This window comes from Aulonocara sp. 'chitande type north' Nkhata Bay, linkage group LG9, assembly GCF_057382095.1.
Source record: "Aulonocara sp. 'chitande type north' Nkhata Bay isolate Kocher_YH1m ecotype deep benthic linkage group LG9, A_spYH_male_GT1.1, whole genome shotgun sequence".
Taxonomy (NCBI): Eukaryota; Metazoa; Chordata; class Actinopteri; order Cichliformes; family Cichlidae; genus Aulonocara; species Aulonocara sp. 'chitande type north' Nkhata Bay.
This window is the reverse complement of record NC_141352.1, coordinates 12,926,660-12,947,476: the sequence shown is the minus strand read 5'-3', so window position 1 is coordinate 12,947,476 and position 20,817 is coordinate 12,926,660. Positions and strand designations below refer to the sequence as shown.

At 39.2% G+C, this 20,817-nt stretch overlaps 2 long non-coding RNA genes across 4 annotated transcripts; one reads left to right on the top strand and one right to left on the bottom strand.

Moving 5' to 3' along the window:
- The first annotated feature begins 5,858 nt into the window (after positions 1 to 5,858).
- Positions 5,859 to 8,979, top strand: LOC147321804 (uncharacterized). 3 transcript variants are annotated; one of them, XR_015131021.1, is made up of 5 exons: positions 5,859 to 5,914; positions 6,036 to 6,646; positions 7,023 to 7,175; positions 7,537 to 7,626; positions 8,203 to 8,979. It is a non-coding gene; the product is annotated as an uncharacterized LOC147321804 (long non-coding RNA). The 3 variants fall into 3 exon arrangements; XR_015131022.1 differs by lacking the exon at positions 5,859 to 5,914 and having other exon boundaries at positions 5,976 to 6,168; positions 6,583 to 6,646; XR_015131020.1 differs by lacking the exon at positions 5,859 to 5,914 and having other exon boundaries at positions 5,978 to 6,646.
- A 6,875-nt stretch (positions 8,980 to 15,854) lies between these two features.
- On the bottom strand, positions 15,855 to 19,408 carry LOC147321803 (uncharacterized). Its single transcript, XR_015130883.1, has 3 exons — positions 19,117 to 19,408; positions 16,169 to 16,277; positions 15,855 to 15,988 (listed from the first exon to the last, which is right to left on the bottom strand). It is a non-coding gene; the product is annotated as an uncharacterized LOC147321803 (long non-coding RNA).
- Positions 19,409 to 20,817: the final 1,409 nt, after the last annotated feature.

The following is a 20,817-nucleotide window of genomic DNA, read 5'->3' as shown; positions in this document are numbered from 1 at the left end:
CGCTCCGGACTCGTGAATCTCAACCCAGCAGCAGCGGTAACGTTTGCACGTCCTCTCCCGTTAATGCGGCAGGTAAATAATCAACTAACAGTGGATATTATGTTAGCGCAATCTGCCTTATTACAAAACCTGCCATTACTGTGCATTTAGTGACCATGATGAGAGAGACAGAGTCTGGCTGGATCAGATGCTGGCAGTTCTCACTGCAGTCTACCGGTAGCGTCTCCTTTCAGGCCAGGATAGACGAATGTCACCGAGCAGTGACTGAGTTTGTGGTCAAAGCCTTGCACCCATTTGCCACAGCAGATGCCCCGATTTTTGGTAAGTGAATGTGTTTAATTGTAGGCAGGGACATTACTGGATATTCTTGTGTAATTGCTACAGAATAATTTATGTTATACTTTGTTATTGCTACAGAAGAATATTTATTTCATTATTTTACATTTACAATTTTTTTCCCGGGGACCCTGTGACACCCCATTGAAGTCTCACTGTTGGGTTTGTAGGGCCATGTTACTCCTAAATTTGTAAAAGATGTAAATGTAGATGTAAACCAAAGTTCTAAGCTAATCAACCTTAGTGTTCTCCTTTAAAAAAAAAAAAAGAGTTTATAGTCATTATGACGTCAGAAGAATTCAGAAACATTCCCCTATCTCCTTCTATGTCCTTCTATGGCTATGAACAACAACATGTTCCAGATGTTTCCACTCATGCTTTCTGGGAACTTAACCAATAGTGTGTTCATGAGTGTGTATTTTGTGAGTGTATGTCCAACAGGGAGCATGTCCTGAGACGACCTCCCTTTCCTTAATAAGTGTGTATGTGAACGTGTATGTGCATGTTTGTGTAAGCCTGCAAGTGACTGCAGGAGGCCCAACTGGACCCTCTAGCTCGAGAGGTGCTTTCGCCACATGATAGAGTATTACATCTAGAATGGGTTTTATCCTACGTGCTCTGAAATAAACAATAAATGATACATGATAAACTGAAGATAAGTAATACAGACTAATGAAGTAATGATGAAATAATGACAGTGCCTGTAAATGATAACCAAGTAACAATAAAATAACAGGTTTTCCTCGACAAATCGAATCGTTAAACAGAATCGAAAATGGAATCGGAATCGTGACAATCTTATCAATACTCATCCCATAGACAGAACGGACCATAACCAGCTGGCCGGCCATTGAAGAAAAGGTAAGGCAGCTTTAAGCTTCATGTTTGTGTTTATGCCTGTGTCTAGAAGCTCTGGTCATGGAGAAACTAAGAGGGGACAGGAAGTTAAATGACTACAAAGATCAAATCATAAAAGCCACCAGTACCCACACTGGAGTTCCCTGACACAAGAGCTCAATGACCATTAATGTGTACGTCCTCATCACTGAAAGAGTGGCCACTGACCTGTACGTTTTTCTGTAAACGTTTGTTGTACTGAAAATGCTACGTTTAGATGAACAGAATTGACTTTTTGGGATGTCCTTACCTGGATGATTGAGCACACATGAAGGTATTTCCAGAAGCCACAGATTCTATTGAATTCTAATATTTCTCAAATCAACAGGTTTTAAGATAAAGGGCCTAATATCAGTGATGGGAATGACGGAGTTACAAGTAACGGCGTTACTTTTTTCAGTAACGAGTAATCTAACTAATTACTATTCCTATCGTTACAACGCCGTTACAGCTACTAACAAGAAAATGCGGTCCGTTACTATTTTTCATCAAACAGACGGTTGAAGCTGTGTTCAGCTTACCGCATCTTATATCAGTTGCGCGGAAGTAGCCTAATCTGGACGCTACAGCTTTAAGCAGCTGCGCGCCCCCGCGGACGGCAATCACGATCACTGTCTAGCACAACACCTGGAGCTAAGGGGGCAAAACAATCACATGAGTGCTGCTGTTTGACTGAGGAAGAATAAAGTAGTCGTGGTAAGTCAATCACATGACCACTTAAAGACAAAGCAACAAGGTGATATATACCAGTTTTAAATTGTGTTGATAGGCCACGTAAAACCAGAGTCATGATAAACAATATATACGCGGCGTTTTTTTTTCTCAATAGTTTCGTCATGTTAGCACTAGCAAGCACACTCTGCTTATGAGCAAAAAACCCCCAAAAAACCAGGGGAAGTTTTATGAGTGATGGCGAGAGAGAGACAGAGAGAGACAGCAGAAAAAGAGAGAGCGCGAGTTTTGAGATGTGAGAGATTTGTGACGTTTAGCGTGTTTGGAGTGTGTAGTTAATGTGTTGTCTTGTGTAGTTAGTGGTCGTGTCCAAATTCATGGGCTGCATCCTCCTGAGGCTGCATTTGTAGACCGATTACGTCACAGCGACGCGCCAAAGGCTGTCCAAATTCGTAGACTCCTCCGAATGCAGCCGACAAATGCGTCCTTCTTTTCCCCGAATTTGAAGGATGGGTCGGGTGTGTCCTTCGTGGCCCACCATATCCCAGAATTCATAGCGCGGCCCAGCCAAACTCCAGTTTTCAACAATGGCGGCCGCTACTAAGTTTTAAAATTACTCTCACTAATCTTTCTGGGTCACAAAATAAACTTTTAACATATTTTCAGGCGAGAAAGTAGTTGTGTAAACATCAAATATCTGCTCGGTTTATCAAGATATCGCATATTTGCAAAAGTGCTTCGACGTTTTCGGAGACGTCTGCTACCCACCAGCTCGATAGCTAGCCGGGAGCTCGAGAGTCACTGAAGCCGCCGAGAACGGCACATCAGTTTCAGATCGGAGTTTCGCTACTCAGGTTAAACGTAATAGAGATTGACAGACCACGTGACTTTCGCGCATTGCATGCCGGGAACTCGTGGCAAAACAATCCAAGTACCGCATCAAATGCAAGCATTTGCAGCACCGCAAAACGTTCATTCTTCGGTTCCAATAAATTCTTGCTTTTTCTTTGCCCCCCAAAAAGGTATGTACAAAACGAAGGAGAACAATGCCGGTTCGTACAAAGACAGACTTGATGAAAAGTCAAAGAAAAGAGGAAAAAAAAATCAAAGGAGTGAAAGGGTTAGACCCTTACAGAGGGACAAAATACGTTAGCGTGCTGCCCAACTTTCACCACGCTCATATTTATAATTATACGCTTCTTGGAGTGAGTGCATACACTCATGAAGTTTAGTAACTTCAGGTCACTGCAACAAGCCCAGGTACAGTTTACCGACGGATGGGTGCAGGACCTTGAAATGCACCGTGTAGAAAGTAAAGACCATCGTACGTATCATAAGTTTACCAGTCTCACAAATCGTCGTCATAAATACACATTCGTTAACCGTTTATTAATAGGACCTTTGAGCTCAATGGTAATTAATTAGTAGTGGAAATAATTTCTGTTCGCATCACAGAAATGTAGCAGTGACAATAATATTGTATGCTGTAATCGTACTGGGCAATTAGTGATACAAAAAACCTGTTTTATCCTGTGAATAAAAGTATGTGTTTTTGTCAGTGTACCATAATAACAGAAGCGAAACACAATATTGTGTCAGGACAATTCACTATTTATGCACAATAAACAAAGGAGCATAGCGCGACAATTTCTGTTCAGCGCCAGACTTGCTTGTAACCTATATCACCAATTATGTTAAGAAAAATGACGTATTAACTACAACAGCAGACTGACCTTTGTGTAAATGCTTGGAGCAGACTAACCTGTGAGCTGGAGTGTTCTGGGACGTTATATTTGATCTTTGAATGGCTGCAATCCAGGCCACCCGTCGCCTCTTTGTTACTTCGGAAACATGGCTCGAACAATTTCTCTTCAACGACATAATCCGATAACAACCGATCTCTTTACCCGTCGGCTTCCCGTGGCTGTCATGCGACCGGCTATTGCAGTTAATAATACAACAGCTTCTTGCCATTTTTGTGTTTCTTTTTATCGCTGTATAACTTATTTCAATTGAAAGCCTGCGTGCGCTAGTACCTCTTGCCATGAGTTCCCAGAATTCTTTGCGGTTTTACCCCTGAATGACGTCACATTTTCAATCTCTATATACAAGTCACTTAGACAAACTAAAAATGTTATTGTTGGGCTTTTTTCAGTGTTTTATTTGTTCGTGAGTCAATCGGTTTGGCTGAGATTAAAGTAAATTAAATTAGATAAAATAAAACTTTATTAATCCCCCGGGTGGGTTCCTCCTTGGTTTTTACACAGCTGAATAAACGTCAAACAGAAAACTGATTAAACAGAAGTATGAGATGGTCGAGAATTTACACCAGTGTCCGGTTATATTTTAGATAGCAAGGAGCAGACGGCTGAGTTTATTAAACTCCACCGAGATAGCGGTGACGCTAATCAGAAGGCTAGACCGTCCAATTTCCCCAGCCGTTTACTTCCGGCCTACCCGACCTTCTGAGAATCCGGCCCACGTAGACAGCGAAGGCCGTGTCCTCAGGAGGATGCAGCCCATGAATTTGGACACGACCAGCGTGTAGTGTTGTGGATAGTTTTGTGTTGTGTGTCAGAACAATGCGGCGACTGCTGTCTCCAGGTGGAAAAAGGAGTGATACACCCGCTGCCGTCAGACCTGCAGGTATCAGGCTGTGATGTTCTCCTTTATGTGGACAGAAATTATATTTTGGAGTGGCACAAATAATTTGTGTGGCATCTTATTGAAGGCAGAACAGCTGATTGTTCTGTAAATAGTTTGAAATGGTTATTTTAAAAAAAGGGTAAAAGGTAAATGGATGCAAATAACTTTGTTGTTTGCAAAACTTGTTCAAAGGATTTTAAACTTGACAATTAATATTTGCATTTAAAGTTATGAAATATGATTCATTAAAGATGTTTGTGGTTGTTACAGTAAAAAATATAACTTTTCTACTCTGTTTTGTCTGATTTTGGATCAATTGTGTTAATACAGTATGTCAAAATGAAAACATGACTGTAAATTCAGGCACGTGAGGTTGTGCTGAAAAGAATGATACCAAACAAGGCAAAGTAAATAGTTTTTAAACAGCAAATTATACCCTGGACCCCAGAGGGTTAAACTTTCTTTTTTTTTTTTTTTTTTTTTTTTTTAAAGTAACGCAATGGTTACTTTTCAAGTAATTAATTACTTTTAGAATATTGTAACTCAGTTACTAACTCAATTACTTTTTTGAAGAACTAACTAGTAACTATAATTGAATTACTTTTTCAAAGTAACTTGCCCAACACTGCCTAATATTCACCCCATACCTACCATTTACTAAAAGTACAGAAAACAGAACAGATCAGGATCCTGATATCCTGTCAGCTCAGTCATTGATACTAGCTACTATTTACAATATCTGTGATATTGAACATTAACTGTTGTAAGGCTCTCCACCTTGGCTGATGTGTGAAGGAGAAAGCACACACCCACCTGTGACAAGAAACCAAACATGAGATTTCATTACACTTTTTAACACCAAATATGTTTGAGACTCAATAAAAATGACGCATGGAGAAAGTATTTCGTTTTAGCAAAGTCCTCGTTTATTGGAAGAAAAATCATTACAGATTCATGTTGACTTTACAACAGTTACACCATATAAAAAGTGGACTTTATCAATCACTCACACAAGCCTTAATCTACCCCACCAACTATGACCAAGCTAATTTTTCCTGGTTTTGTAAAAGTGTAAATGACGAAGAAGTTCACTGAGTTTTATCAAACCTGCCTCTGTGTTAACTTTTAAATAACTTTACATTAAAATGAAAACATAAAAAAAAATAACATTAGCGTCCAGTATATCAGAAATACCAATCTTAAGGCTTCAGAATGATAGTTGAGAAATGAAAGAGATGTAACAGTAGCTACAGCCATCTTTAGCTGTTAGCAAGGCTCTCCGCTTTCTCTGTAAAAACTGTGAAGTCCGGGGTTGTTCACATTCTACACTGAAAAAAAGGGACTGGCCATCTCTTGGATTTATGTAAGCATCTTGCATGTATTTAACACAATTGCCTCATGTTTTAAAGATAAATGTAACTATATAGTGTAAAAACGACATGATATGCAGAAAGGGTGTATTAAATTGTTCATATCATGTTCAGGTGAAGTAAGTCAATAAGATAGCAACGTTAAATCTCGTGAAACCACGCGTGATTTCATCTCGCGGGCTTTGGATCGTGGTTTAAAAAATGCATCCATCTCAGTCAAGTCGAGCAGCCAACTCTACGTTTTTTGGTATGTCTTGATTTTTTGAATTAATATTTACCATATTTCAGCCAAATGTAGTTAAACGTCTAAAGTGCCGCCATGTAACATGCTAAAAAAGAGCCGTTAGCTTATTTGCTGTTTTATCTGTTGTCAAAGAATTGGCGCTTTTTCATTTGAATTTGTCTTTGGCACAAGAGCCGTAATATCACATTAAACCTAATTGCGAGGCACTCATAACATAATTTGGTTTTCTGTGTGAATAGATTTGTCAACTGACTCTTCAGTTACATTGTGTATTTACTGCACCGTGGTGTTAGTGAGATTTTGGACATTGAACAGCTTTAGCTAATATCATCAGCGGTATTATGCTAGCTTACATCCCTACCCCTCCTGCCCTCACCTGCTGTCCTTTTGTTTTTGTTTTTGTTGATGCACATTGAGAGACCACATCTATTCTGCATTTCACCAGGAGTCAGCTGATGGATTGTGGGTTCAAGGTGTTATGGTAAGAAAGTATATTCTATTTTCGCTTAAGGTTTCTGTAACTTAATTATAATAGGTTTTTTATAATTATTAGGTGCATGCATACTCAAATAGACCACCCTATTAATACAACTGAGAAATCCAAAATCTGCCATAGGTTTAACTTATACCTGTATGTATTGTCAGAAAGGTGATTACTGGACTCACATTAATGCACACTTGAACTAAAATGAGGTTGTAACTTGTGGGTTCTTGGGTTGCAAATCAGAAATAAACATCTTTGGATTTTTTTAATCCCATAAGATCTGGAAGCACAGTTTTTATTCAACAAAACATTACTGATTATTAACCAAGCACAGTGCCTGCTGTTATTTCAAAATAATTTTATGTCATTTCAGATGAAATGCAGCATTCCAGTGCATCCCAACCATGCCTTTACAGTCAAGGTTTCTGACGGAGCTGAGTTTCTCTCTGACAGTCTGCTGAAAGTGTTTGCAAAGTGATCGGGGGAACAGGGCACAAAGCTAAAGGATGTAGCTGCCATAATGACAGTAAGAACTTTAAAATTCTTTAACTACAAAGTGTATATGTATTGCATTAGGTCAGTAAAAGATTTTTATGCTGCATCCATTGAAACAGTCAACTATTACCTGTGAGTACTGATTCCACCGAAAGGATGCCATAATTTTCGTCATGCATTTACTGGCCCACTGAGAAAAATTGATCTTTTTAAAAAAATAAATGTTCTGGAAACTATATATCCATAAAGTTGATGTCAAACAGGAACTTTTGATATTGCTTTGTAGATGCTGGTGTTGCATGTTGACTGGTTTAAGTTTTTGTCTGGGATCATTTTCTTCTGTGCTACTGAAAAGTTCACAAATCTCTGTTTTCTTTGTTATAATACTTTAGGATGACATTAATGCTCGAAGGGAGTCCCTCATCAAAGTGCTCCGCATCTGTGTGAAAGACAATTGCAACATCTTGGTGCAGGAGTTCATGGTGAGTGTTTTATGAGTAGATTGTGGCTTTGCAACATTTAAAAATGCATTTAGTTATCCACTTGATCCTCATTGGACTGGTTAGGACCAGTAGTCCTCTTTAATAATTTGAAGTTCACATGAGGCCTGGTAGTGAACTCGGCCGCCCCCCCTTGAGGCCCCACCCCCCTATATTAGGGGTCACATCAGTGTGAAAAAACTTTAAATTTGTCATTCTAGTGAACAAAGGAAAATCCCACCAATATTTACATTAGCTTTTGTTTGAAAAAAAAAAAAAGACCAACAGCTAACCAAATTGTGGGGCTGAAAGTCTAAATTCTAACATCTTCTGAGTGACAAAACCTGGATTTCTGATGGGCCGGTGTCTTTCTAACAAAAACGAATGTAAAATTATGTTTTTCACCCTCTCTTAGAAACTCTGTTAGACCATGAATGGCAGCATGGCAGGCCACTCTTTGGCTATAGCTATTTACTATGTTGCTTGCATTGGTTTAAATTACTCTAACATTAGAACTGGTAGATTCAAAAGAGATGAGTTTAAAAGGGAATCTTAAAAAAATGTTTTGTGTTTAACCAGGACTTGACTGAGGCCACTGCACAGATTGAGAAAACCACAATGAACATCTGTCTCCAGAGGATGCACCAGGCAATGACTTTTCTGATGTTGGCATCATCATCGAGGGTATAGTAGTTCTTCAAGATCTGGATAACGTGACCTTTGCAGTAGCCATGCTGTTTGGACCTTTTTTATTCCTTCAATATGAGTTACCCATCACAACTCTGCTACACTTTTGAGGTGATTCAAAGGGTGGTAATGGAGTTGGAAGCAACTCAGCTCTCAAGAAAAACTCACAACTAAGACAAAACTGCTCCTGCAACGAAGCTCACTGTTATGCATGTGAGGTGACCAGCTCTAGGTGAGAAGACATTTAAATCTCACACTTGTTCTGCTGCATTTTTGAAGCTCAATTCCAGGAACAGATCGCAGGGTTCATTTTTATATACACTGCAACTGCCATGAGGACGAGCCGTTTTTTTGTTGTTGTTGTTGTTTGTTTTTCCTTTTACTCTGTACAAGTTCTCTGTTTGGCAGCATTTTTAAATTTCTCTTTGTATTTTTTCTTTCTTTTACTAGTGAAGAGATGTAGCGTGAACAGTTATGCAGTCTAAATATCCCATATGGGTCGTGTGAAATGGTATTTTCAGTTTCATTCAGTTGAAGTAAGGAACGTTGAATATTTCTAAGTGTGCTGTTTTGAACCAAGATGTCACAGTATGATCAGTGCTGTAATTTTTGACAGTCACTGTATCAATGTTATTTTTGCATCTCTTGAATAAAGGTTTTGACCTGCAAGTGCTAATTTCTTTAGTTATTGGGGTAAAATGGGTAGTGTTAATAGGAAGGTGTTTGCCAATTCAGTAACCTAATTTAATGTTAATGGAAACTAACATTACCTCAAATTGTTTAGTTATAATTGTTGTTTAACTGAATCTTGACGTCAGAGGCCTTAAATAAAATGTTTTGATTTGTTCTTTCCCAACATTTTTCAAAAGAAAGAGTCTAATTTCTTTGCTGTGATTGATTCCAGAGAACACGGAAGAACTGACATTATTTAACTGTTGGTTTATATAGATTCAGTAGTGGAGTAATGTCAGTTTAATTCTTTACCTACTGTCAATGCAGTGAAATTAGACATGTTGTTTTGAAAGGTTACTGGTGGATGCCAGCAACCATCTTGGAAGAGGACAATATAATCTGTTATAAGGCCTCCATTTGAAAATTGTGTATTTGATACTAGAATATAATAGCAAAATGTAATTTGAAGATAACATGTAGTATTTAAGTGACCAAGTAGTATTGGGTAAAAGTTATTGAATGGTGTTGGGATAAAGTGAGAAAATTGTGAAGGATTAAAATATTTCAAGAGCTCAAATTACTTCATCAAAACATGTTTAAGTCACATTTTATCAACACAAATTGCACAGGTTTATTGAACATGAATAAATTGTGTTAATTTAACTCAATTGTTTAAGTTGCTGCCAAAGCAAAACATCTGTGTGCAACAAATGTCCACCATTGAATTAAGTAAATCCAACAACATATTTTTTTCAGTGTATGCAGTGCTGAAGACACTGGTGTTGCAATCATAATGTCAGTTGCCTGGTGGGATCGACCAGCCAAACATCTGGGGTGAGGTGGGGAAGGTCCATTGACGTCCAGCTGCAAAATTGCCCACAGAATGATGATAGGGGGCGTGATAATTTGGACCATTTGTGATCATCTCTAGGTGCTGGGTATACGACTCCCTGCGTGGGGGCTGTCCCTCTCCCTGAAACTGAACCACAGATGAAAACAGCCTCAGAGGTAGTTTTGTTGCTCATCTCCATTTTTAGAGCACTCTCTGCCCATGTAGCGAGTTCTTCCAAGGAAAGACTCCCTTCAGGGCTGCTGCCTGAACTCCACGAGTCTGTGAGGGTAAAGAGACAGAGGCAAAGTAAGAATCAGAATACTTTATTGATCCCTGGGGGTAATTATTTTAAGAACAAGAACAATTAAGCACAAGTCTATATGGTCCACATGAGTCAGTTGCTGATATGTTTTGGCACGACTGACTTTGTAACAGAAATAATAAACAAAGGTTAAATTATGAGTCTTAAATCCCAAAAGGTCTCAGACTGACGAAGTCACAAAACATTTCTCCCATTGAAAACATTACATCCAGGTGAACTGAATCAAGCTTCAGGGATTTACTTACCTGATGACTGAGCATCAACACAATGAATCTTAAACACAAAAGTTTCCCACAAAGTAGAGAAAAAAAAAAGAAGTCGGATATTTGTAGATTCTTTAAAACCAAAAAGAATTTAAAGTGGACTCTGTTCAACTGTGGAGGGAGAAATGGTGACTTCTGCCATCTGGACTTACAACACAGAGTAAAAGAGTATTTTTGCACGTTGTCTTAGAAGTTAGCCAACTCTGTTCATATTAGCTCACCAGTCAACAATGCTGAGTACATACCTGGAGAAAAGTGCATCCCATAATCTTCCATCTTTGAAATCCCAGTGATTAAAACAGGAAAACTGGAGAAAGTATCTCTGATGAAAGAGCTCCAAACCAGGCAGGAAGGTGACTTAAGACTGACAGACTTAGGACTTAAGAGCAATACTCCTGGGCTTTTAAGGAGGTTTGTGGGTGTGGGCAGGAATGTGGGGGGTTGAGCTTCTTCTTTTGTGAGTCTCTTTACAAGCAGTCAGGCTGTTTCTACCAACTGGCATCATTTACATTTCTTTAAAATGCTGTTTCTCAGGTCTGAAAAAAGAAAGTACAGTTAGAAAGCAGCCGTACAAATGAGCTTTACCAAATCCTTCCAGCTCACACTTTATAAAATATGAAACACTTAATGCCTGAAATTTTATATTTTAATCACTGATACTTCAAGAAATGACACAGTGTGATCTCCAACCTGGGTACAGAATTTCTACTCAAGCGGGCTTGAAGTGTGGGGTGAGGGGCTGGTGACTCCTTGTAAATAAGTCTACAGTAAATTGGAACAAGATGGACTTGATGTATTTCTCAGAGTAACAAAGGTTTTCCTCAGCTGCAAAGTATCTTTTATTACTTTTATTAACATTTTAATATAGGAATTGTTTCCCTCACTGGTGTGCTCATGTTTGAGCAGCACTTAGCAGCTAATTACTGAATTGAACTGATTCCATGTTTGCATTAATTAACGCAGTATTAGATCACCCAAAGAACTTTCCACTCACAGAGCATTTTTGCAAATGCATCCTCACACTAATTTGACCTGCAGGTGTTCAGTTGCGCCTCTGTGTAAACCCCCACAGCAGCTTTTAGAGGCCTTTAAGGTCCTGTACACCTTCCAGCAGGTAATGGTTTGAGATGAGACTCGCTTTTATTAGCTGAATCAATTGAGGTTCCTATATCATCATCATTATTTAATAAATAAAAACAGTTCAAGGGATTAAAGAAAAATATTTTTCCATGTTATTTATCATCAGTTTACTACTGATGGAATTTTTACAAAGGCCCAAATATTGTGCGTTTATTATATTTAATTGTAGTTAAACCAAGTCTTCAGAGATTATTCTCACAGCAGAGCACTTTATGGTTTGATGATGAATCCAAAGAACAGAAGAAGTCTAAGTGGAGGCAAATTCTTGTATGTTTTTGGTCTGTTATGTTTACAAATGTTAAATCACTAGTAAAGGGAGACCACACCATTGTTCATGTTTAAACAAATTTATTCATCACATTTATTCATGAAACAGACAAAATTGTGTCACACAGAGAAAAATACAGGTTCAAAGCACCACAACGTTAGCCTGATATCAGACAGAATTATCACATGATGTTAAACAGAAGCTGTGACTGGGCAATGATAATGAAGCAGTTCATTTCAAAGTTGTAGATTCAAGCTGCTCTTCATACTTTTGGCCAATACAAGCTTCAACACTTCAGAAAGCTTCATTTGGCCATCACTAACAGCAGTACTTGTAGTCTGGAGTACAAGTAGACTAGACTAGAGTGCAATCAAATACACCTGCCTTCAGTGAACCCAGCCCAATCACAGCCACTGGCTCACAGCAGTTGTGAAACAAACCCACTCACACATCAGTGGCCATTTCCCACAGTAAATGTGGAGGTGAGTTAATATGCAGGTGATACCAGGCTACCATCTTACACAGCTGATTACAAATTTATAAACGACCTCTTGCAGCCTCACTTTGACATCACTGGTATAAAGAAATGGAGAACCTGCCACCCAATCCTACAAACAGGTCTGTGAGATTACACTCTTTTTTTTCAGACATTAGTGGTTAAAATGATAAATTGCAGACAAAGATGAATATTCAGTAAAATAAGGTGAAAAGTTTTAGGAACACTAAGTGTTATTTTTCCCCCCAGTTTTCTAAATGATGAATCAATGAATGTGGATCAATGAGGGAAAAATGATTTTTTCAGTCCTGTGCATTCTTGCCTACACCAACTCTAGGCCTTAAAATCCACTCAGCAGTTTACCCTGGTATAATTGGCTTTTCTAAAGTCACTCATGGCACCACAGATGAGCTGAGCCATGTGGACCATATAGACTTGTGGAGTTCTGGCGGCAGCCTTGAAGGAAGTCTCCCCATGGCAGAGCTCACTGCATGGGTGGGGAGTGCTCTCAATAAGGAGACGAGGAACAACATCTTTGAGGCTGCTGAAGCTGTTTCCAGCTCTGTCACAGAGGAACAGTTTTGCTGTCCCACAGAACCAGAATGTCAAAAGCACTGTGTGAGAATGAAGAAAAGACCCAGGTGGTCAAAGGAAGGACCCGGGGGCTGTTCTCAGACAGCCAGATAAAAACCTCTTGTCCATCACTTTAACCAAAAATGTTACCATGACCCACGGGAGATGACAGAGGTGACAGGACTGACCTACAAACAGGTGAGTGTTTTTCAAGGTTACTAGAACATGAGAAACTGAATTCATTTTGAATTTTGGGTCTATTGTACTCATTAAATATTTTCTGTTTTCTTCCATCTTTAGGTGAAGACTTGGTTCAAAACAGAAGGAGAAAGTTTAGGAGGAGTCCAGATTCTCAGCATCTCAATCAGGGCGTCCCACTTCATGCCAGTATCTCCAATTATTAAACAGAACTGTTTTTAATTCAGTCATTATCTTGGGAATTAATTGCATTTGGTGAAATGTATTGACTATAATTACACAAGAACTGACTCTGCATCTTTCAGTGATTCAGTTTCAGGGAGTACACCCAACACCTGGAGGTAAACTCAATCACAAAGGGTGCAAATTATCAGGGCCCCTATCATCATCCTGTGGGCAAGGTTGTGCCTGGACCTCAATGGACCCTCCACAAAAAAAAAAAAAACAACAACAAACAAAAAAAAACACAACAACAACATACCAGATGTTTGGCTGGTCGATGCCACTGGACAACTGATATGAATTCAACCCTGTTGTTTTAAACACTGGTATGAATGTAAACAAATTCGGGCTTCACAATACAAGTTTTGAAGGAGCAAGTGGAGAGCCTTGCCAGCTGCTAATGCTCCTTTAATTACAGACACTAATGTATATCAGCTTTTTTGTATTAAATTTTTTACTATTCTTGCTTTTATAGCTCAACATAACAGTCTCAGATTTGATCTCTTTCAGTAAATAAAAGGAACGGGGTGAATTTTCGGACCTTTATTTTTAAACCATTGGATTTTAGAAATATTTGAAATCAGTCAACTCTGGCTATTGTAAATACATTTTAGTCTATCCAAAACACAAACTGGAAAATAAGAGCACCATGAGAAGTTGTGTAGAACATTAAGAGATGAATTCATGAAAATGTTTTGTTTAATTTCGTTGTTCCAATATTTGTAAAAAAAATAATGTACATGAAGAATATTATCTGCCTTGTGTTTGAGAAACTGAATAAAATATTAGTTTCACCCATTCAAAACTGAACTTTCTACATGTCTCCAAACCTTCTGTCAGAGACTGAACATCCAAATGTTTTAGAGACTTTAAACCTCTATCTTTCCATGTTAACTTGAGCTACAATCCTCTATTCGCAATCAAAGTATGAGACAGTCAATCTAAAGAATCTGGAGCTTTCAAATGGACCTCAAAGATTTTCCAGGAATACCTCAAATAACAACCCTACCTCAGACTTTGAATACTTCATTTTAAGAAACCTGAGATGATACAGTTTTAAAGTTTCTGCCTCTGTGATTATCTTCCTAAGACTCTCAATGTTGGGTTTCCTTCTAATTGTTAACAAGTCTAATGAAAATCAGAGAGCACCATCAGAGATTTGTATATAACATTAAGAGATGAAAATGTGTTTCGTTTCATTTTGTTACATCTTCCAATGATTGTAGAAATAATGTAGATGATGATTGCAACACCAGTGTCTTCAGCATTGCATTGAATGTAAACAACCCCGGACTTCACAGTGCAAGTTTCTACACAGAAAGTGGAGAGCCTTGCTAACAGCATAGAGATGGCTGTAGCTGCTGTTACTGCCCCCTTTTGTTTGTGAATTCTCATTCTGGAGCCTCAAGATGAGGATTTTTGCTATACTGGTCTCAAAAACAACATGGCAGAAATATGATGCGTGGAGGTCTGATTGTGAACCCACATGCTGGTGGTTTTCAGAGAAATTTAAAGCACTTCCACATCTGTGTTTTTCCAACATGGAAACTAGCTGGCACTGGCAGCATATCAGGTTTGCTGTGGATTTTATCTGACAGCCATTTTAAATGTTCTGTTCATGTTTCTTGACATGACAGACTTTAAGGCTGGAGGTTAGTCCAGGGTTTTTAATAAATATTTAAAGCCAATGATCTAGACCTGCATCTTTTCTGCTGTAAATATTGACTTTGTTAAATGAAGCACTGCCTGTTTCTTGACTGCCACCTTTTCTAGTCCCAAATATTATTGAAATGCATGAATTTGTTGAAACTCAGAAATCTGGTGCAGTGTCTACACCTGCCAACTACAAAGAAGCATGAAGCCTGTCATGAAGTCAAGCTTCTTGTTCAAAGCCTTTACGTGCTTCCTCCAGGACACTGATATGGTTAGCAGATGTAGTTCAGAGGAAAGAAAAGAATTCCTACAAGGTCAGTAGATCTGTAACACAGTCTGGATTTCTTTAGGATGGAAACGTTACTTTTCAGAGACACAGAGCTCAGAGAAAACTACAAAAGTGGGTTGTCCATACCAAAATAATCTAGATGGATAAACTGCACCAAAGGCAAGAGGAGAAAATATTGACACAGCACTGTGCAATATTTAACTTCTACAACTTCAGCTACACCAACACAAGGGAGGAAGTGGCCTTTCTTTACCCCCCCCACCCTCTTTAACTGACCCAGTGTTTGGATACAAACAGGAAGCTCCATCACTGAAAAAGGTGTTCAGGTAAGACAGGACCTGCTCCTGTCGAGCCACAGTGCTCAAATTTATCTGCATCATGTGCTGGTTTTCCTAAACTTCCTCCTTCAGTTCTGACAACAAGTCTTCACCTGAAAGAAGGAATGATTATAACTATATGGTCCACATGGGCCAGCATATTTACTGTTATGCTTTGGCACAAGTCACTTTAGAACATTGAATGATACCAAAAAAGTAATTAAATAATGGCTAAATTGCTCACTCTTATACAGAATAGCATCACACAAACACTCTGCATTTTGGCTGCATTCATACAATTTGCCACCAGATTTCACTTGAACATTGCTCATTGGGCAACAATGCTGAGTACATACCTGTTGAGATTCTGAGAGATTCAGATTGATGAAAGCCACCTGAGTCTTCCAGTCTGCCATTTTTGCAGCTTCACAGACTAAAAAAGACAAAACTGGTTTAAGCATCTCTGCTGGAGCAGGTGGTTTGTTGCTGAGGCTTCAAAGCATCTGTTTAAACCATCCTGTTTTGCAGTATCAACAACCACACTGATGTCAGCTCAGTGAGAGTTGAAGACATGATAACCAGTCATGTGTTCATAAACTGCATTAGGATGTACCTGTTCAACTTCACCCACTGAACCCAGGAGAGTAGGCACTGGAAAATCTCTTCTCCTGACCAGAGTCTTTGGCTGTAGAGCAGCTCTTGTGAGGTGCTGTGGAGAGAAACTGACAACAAGTAGTAGATTTAAAAAAAAGAAAAAACCCACAAAAACAACAACAACTCTCCCCCACAAAAAACTAATATGCATTTACCTCCCCACTCAGCAGGCAGATGTGGCACAGCATCAGTGTTGGGTAAGTTACTTTAAAATAGTAACTTAGTTACATTACTAGTTACTTCTCTCAAAAGTAACTCAGTTACTTCAAGTTACTCGTTACTTTCAAAGTAACTAGTTACTAGGGAAAGTAACTTTGGTTTTACTCAGAATTCTCTTGTTAATGTGTTGCTTCCATAACTTTGCCAGTCTTCTAGCTTGCTTACTTGCCACAGTGCACTGTGCCACCTACCAATAGAAAGGAAAAGATAATGTGCATATTTCCACGAGAGAAATCCCACGCCTGGACCGTCATTGACTGCTGCCATGATTCTAGCCTACGTCACAGTGTCATGTGCGCTTTTTACATCCAACACAAAAACTGCAGTCGTGGTGCTTTCGATTGTACTCAGAACTCAGAAATTCTGCCTTCTGAATAGGAAGATGTAGGTAACACCAGACTGCAGATGAGCTGCATACAGAGCTGGACTGGGACAGAAAATTGGCCCGGGCATTTTGACTAGAGACCGGCCCACCATTATAGGAAAAAAATCATAAAGCCTTTGAATGAAAATAAACCCTGTTGTGACAGTGATGTTCACTGTTTTGATGGTATATATGCATCAATCTATCAATCGTTTGTTGTAAGATTCAGATAATTATTTTTTAAAAGCTAGACATTTTAAATGAGAATAAGAAAGAAAAGTATTTCTTTGTGCCCCCCTCTCCCTGTTAATGCCCTACATGCCCCCCCTGGCAACACTTTCCTAGACCCGCCCCTGCACAGTTACCAGCTGTCAGCTACCTAAAAAAGGATCCTGGTGTTATTTGTCTCTCAGAAACAGTTCATAACTTCCCTTCATCTCATTCATGTCACCTAAAAGGTAAACCTGTTTCTCCATCACCTGTTCAGCTCTGATGATCCAGTAAGGACATCTCCTGGTTTCATCTTCATGTTTCCCTCTCACCAGATAACCAAACCATATCATGACCAGCAGCTTTACAGCTGTGGCTCCAGCAAACATCAGCTGATACTAGAAATTAATATTAAATAAATTCTAACAGCTGATCAAGCTTAAACGTGCTGCTGTTGTTTACCGCGACATCCACTGGTTTCCTCTTTCTGGCGCAAAGTGAGCGATAAACAAACAAGAGAGCCGATCAGCTGATCATTGATCAGTTTTCATGATTGAAGCAGAAACGGGAGAGGGGAGAATGAGAGAAGAAGAGGCAGCTGTGCAGCGTAAAGACACAGAATAACTCCTGAAAGAAATCTCCGTCCCGGGTCATCCGTGGATCGGGTTTCCTCCGAGGCGTGGGCACCTATAAGCAGAGTTTTGTCTTTACCCTATAAGATTCAAAATTATTCAAAGTAACACTCAGGTATGCCGTTCAGCAGGTTAGTTACGACGTCGGGAGTAGCTTGGGAGAACAAGGAAACACAGACTGCTTCAGGTTGCTTTCCCAAAATCAACTCAAAGGTTTATTCATCAGACAACAGTTTATATAGAGGAAAAAGGTTTGTGTGTCAGCAGATTCTCAGTTCAAACCGGTACAGACCAAATAAGGAAACGTCTTCCTGCCCTCTGAGCAAAGAAGTATCCTTTGTATAGTTTATCAGTTCAGCTACAATTTATGATTATCCCAGCGAAATACACTCCTAGACACAGAATACAGAGTTCTTTCATTTGTGAATTCTGAAACAAACCACCTGGCCTTTAACAAGCCTTTTTCTAAGAGATAAAGAAGGGAGGATGGGAGTAAGGAAGTGATCTCTGTGGTATTTTCAACCTTGGTACCAGCCTGTGATTCTTACACATTAATTCTTGGGTCACAGAGAAAGAGAAACACAACTAGTAAATGGGCCTTATTGAGTAACAGTTTCCCTGTATAATATCACTATAAAACAATATCCTGTAAATGCTACCATGGTATCAAAATATCACAACAACTCCAGTTTTGTGCCTTTTTCATTGTAGCTGAATTACGGGACAAACTGTTCCTTTTCACCTCAATAAGAAACGCGTAATATTTTCTCTGAATACCAGACGGGACGGTTGGCAACTCTAATAACTTATGAACAAAATAAAGTTCAACATCATTAACTTCATAGCACCACCCAGCTGTATAGAAACTCTGTCATGCTAGCTAGCACGCAGTACGGAAAAAGTCAGAATAACGAAAATAAACTTGGTTCATATCTGACCCAGAGAGACTGCAGGTCATAACTTCTTACCTGAAGTTCAGTTCACACTTGGACCGGCGGCCGCCTCGGGTCTCTTTTCCTTCTCTTTTCCCTCATCCACCTGCTGGCCTCCACCACTTGCTAATGTTACTGAATCTGTGGAAGCTCCGCGATAGCCACCACACGAAGTAACGAGCCTATCTAAATCCCAGTAACGACTAACGCGTTCCTGATTTTGGCATAATAACTAGTTACCGTGCTCGTTACCACAATAATAACGTAGTTACTGTAACGCGTTACTTAATAACGCGTTAGTCCCAACACTGCACAGCATACATAAACTGGACTCCCTGTTCAACTGTGGAGGAAGAAAGCAGTGTCACGATTTCATTACAAACACAATCACCTGTGCCCACGCTTATTCAATCCTACTGCAGACAAACAGCCCCAAACAGGCTATGCATGCCAAATCTTTTCAATTAACAACAGCAGCTTATTGTGCACACCCACCAGTAAATGAAGCTTCTAACTCCACTTCAGCAATTATTTAACAGCCAGGGCCTACCTCCGTGTCTGGATCCATATCTGCTGACTTTAATCCTCTCCATCCTTGATGCCATGCTCCATGTTGAGGTTCTTCCATAGATGGATTTTTGTTGGCAAATGTCAGCAACTTCAGGATCAAATGAAAAGTTGCTGAGAAGGTGAGACTGGACCTCAATACTTTTTTTTGACACCTTCCCCCCCAAAACAGTGATTAACTGAGACAGAAAAGAAACTTAAATCTTTATCAATAAAAGAAAACTAAGAGAAACAAACTAAAGCGAAGCACGCAAGAGAACCAAAAACTCAGCAATCCTCTCTGCTCCAACTGACACTGCATGAACAGGTGCCTAAAATAAGCAATCAATACCGCCCAAATCACATGACCCACCATAAACTATCACAAAATACTTTCAATACAAACCTCTTAAACATAACCATCAGAAATCACACAGTTAACTACAGCATGAAATCTGTATATTAAGTTCAGACAGGCCTCTTACAATCATAATCTACAAGATTTGGTGGGATTGTTAAAAAGTGAGTGAATCTTTCCGAAATCTTGCTGCCATGTTCTTCTTCTTTGGGTTTGGCAGGCTAGATGCATCAGTGGTGTGTTACTGCCATCTACTGTTCATTATTTCCCAAGTCAGTCTTCTTCTGATTAAAAAGGCTGGACTCCAGCTAGAAGCACAAAGTCAGCCTCAGATCCCTAAACTGTCTTATATAGACTAGCACTGTGTAGATATTGTAACTGTGTATTTGTTTTAGTGCAGCTGTCCAGGTTCAGAGGTGTGTGCATGTTGAACACAGTTTCTGTGTACCATTTTCTGATGAATTTGCTCCAAGAAGGATAAGTCATGTCACAAAGCTTTGACCATCTGGAGCTGGTTTCTTCAACATCACAATGACTTCACTGCACTCAAATACAACGGTGCAGCTTTAGGATGTGGTGTAACAGAAGTTTCACATGATTGATGTGCAGCCAAATAATTTGCCGCAACTGTGTCATGTTGTCATGTCAACAAGGACCAAAATGTCTGAGGAGTGTTTTCAGCTTGTTGTTGAATGTAAATCATGACTCAAAGAAGATCTGAAGGCAAAAGAAGATCCAACCTGGTGCTACCAAAGTGTGACTAATAAAGTTACCAGACCACACTGTAACAAAAGTCAGTAAAATATACAGTAAAACACCGTCAAATTCCAACGGTAATGGAGCTTAAAACCAAAAACTTCCTTTTACTGTATTAAATAGATTGAATAACCGTTAATTGTGAGACTGGATAAAACTTTGTTTTTTACTGTAATAAAATGTTGAAATTATAAATATTTTCTGTGAAAACAAATAAATAGTTAAATCATCTTTTACTGCTCACGTCACGTAAACACAGAGTTTTCAGACAGCAGCATTGGTGATTTATATAGAGAGTCTGCATGTCAATCATCATCTGTTCCAACCACATCAGATGACTTTGTACCCTTGATTTCCAAGCCTGCTGCACAGTCTATTACAGATGAAGATAACATGGAAATGCCCCCTGAATTCTGTGATCTTTTTCTGAGAAACGTTTCACTATTCTACTTAAAATTGCAGGGTCAGTTTCTACTGCCTGCTTCAACCAAACAGAACATTGTGGAGGAAATGCAGAACATACATGAGTTGGGACAGACATACAGTTTGGGTAAACTTGCATCACTGTTAAAAGATGACACATCATTATCA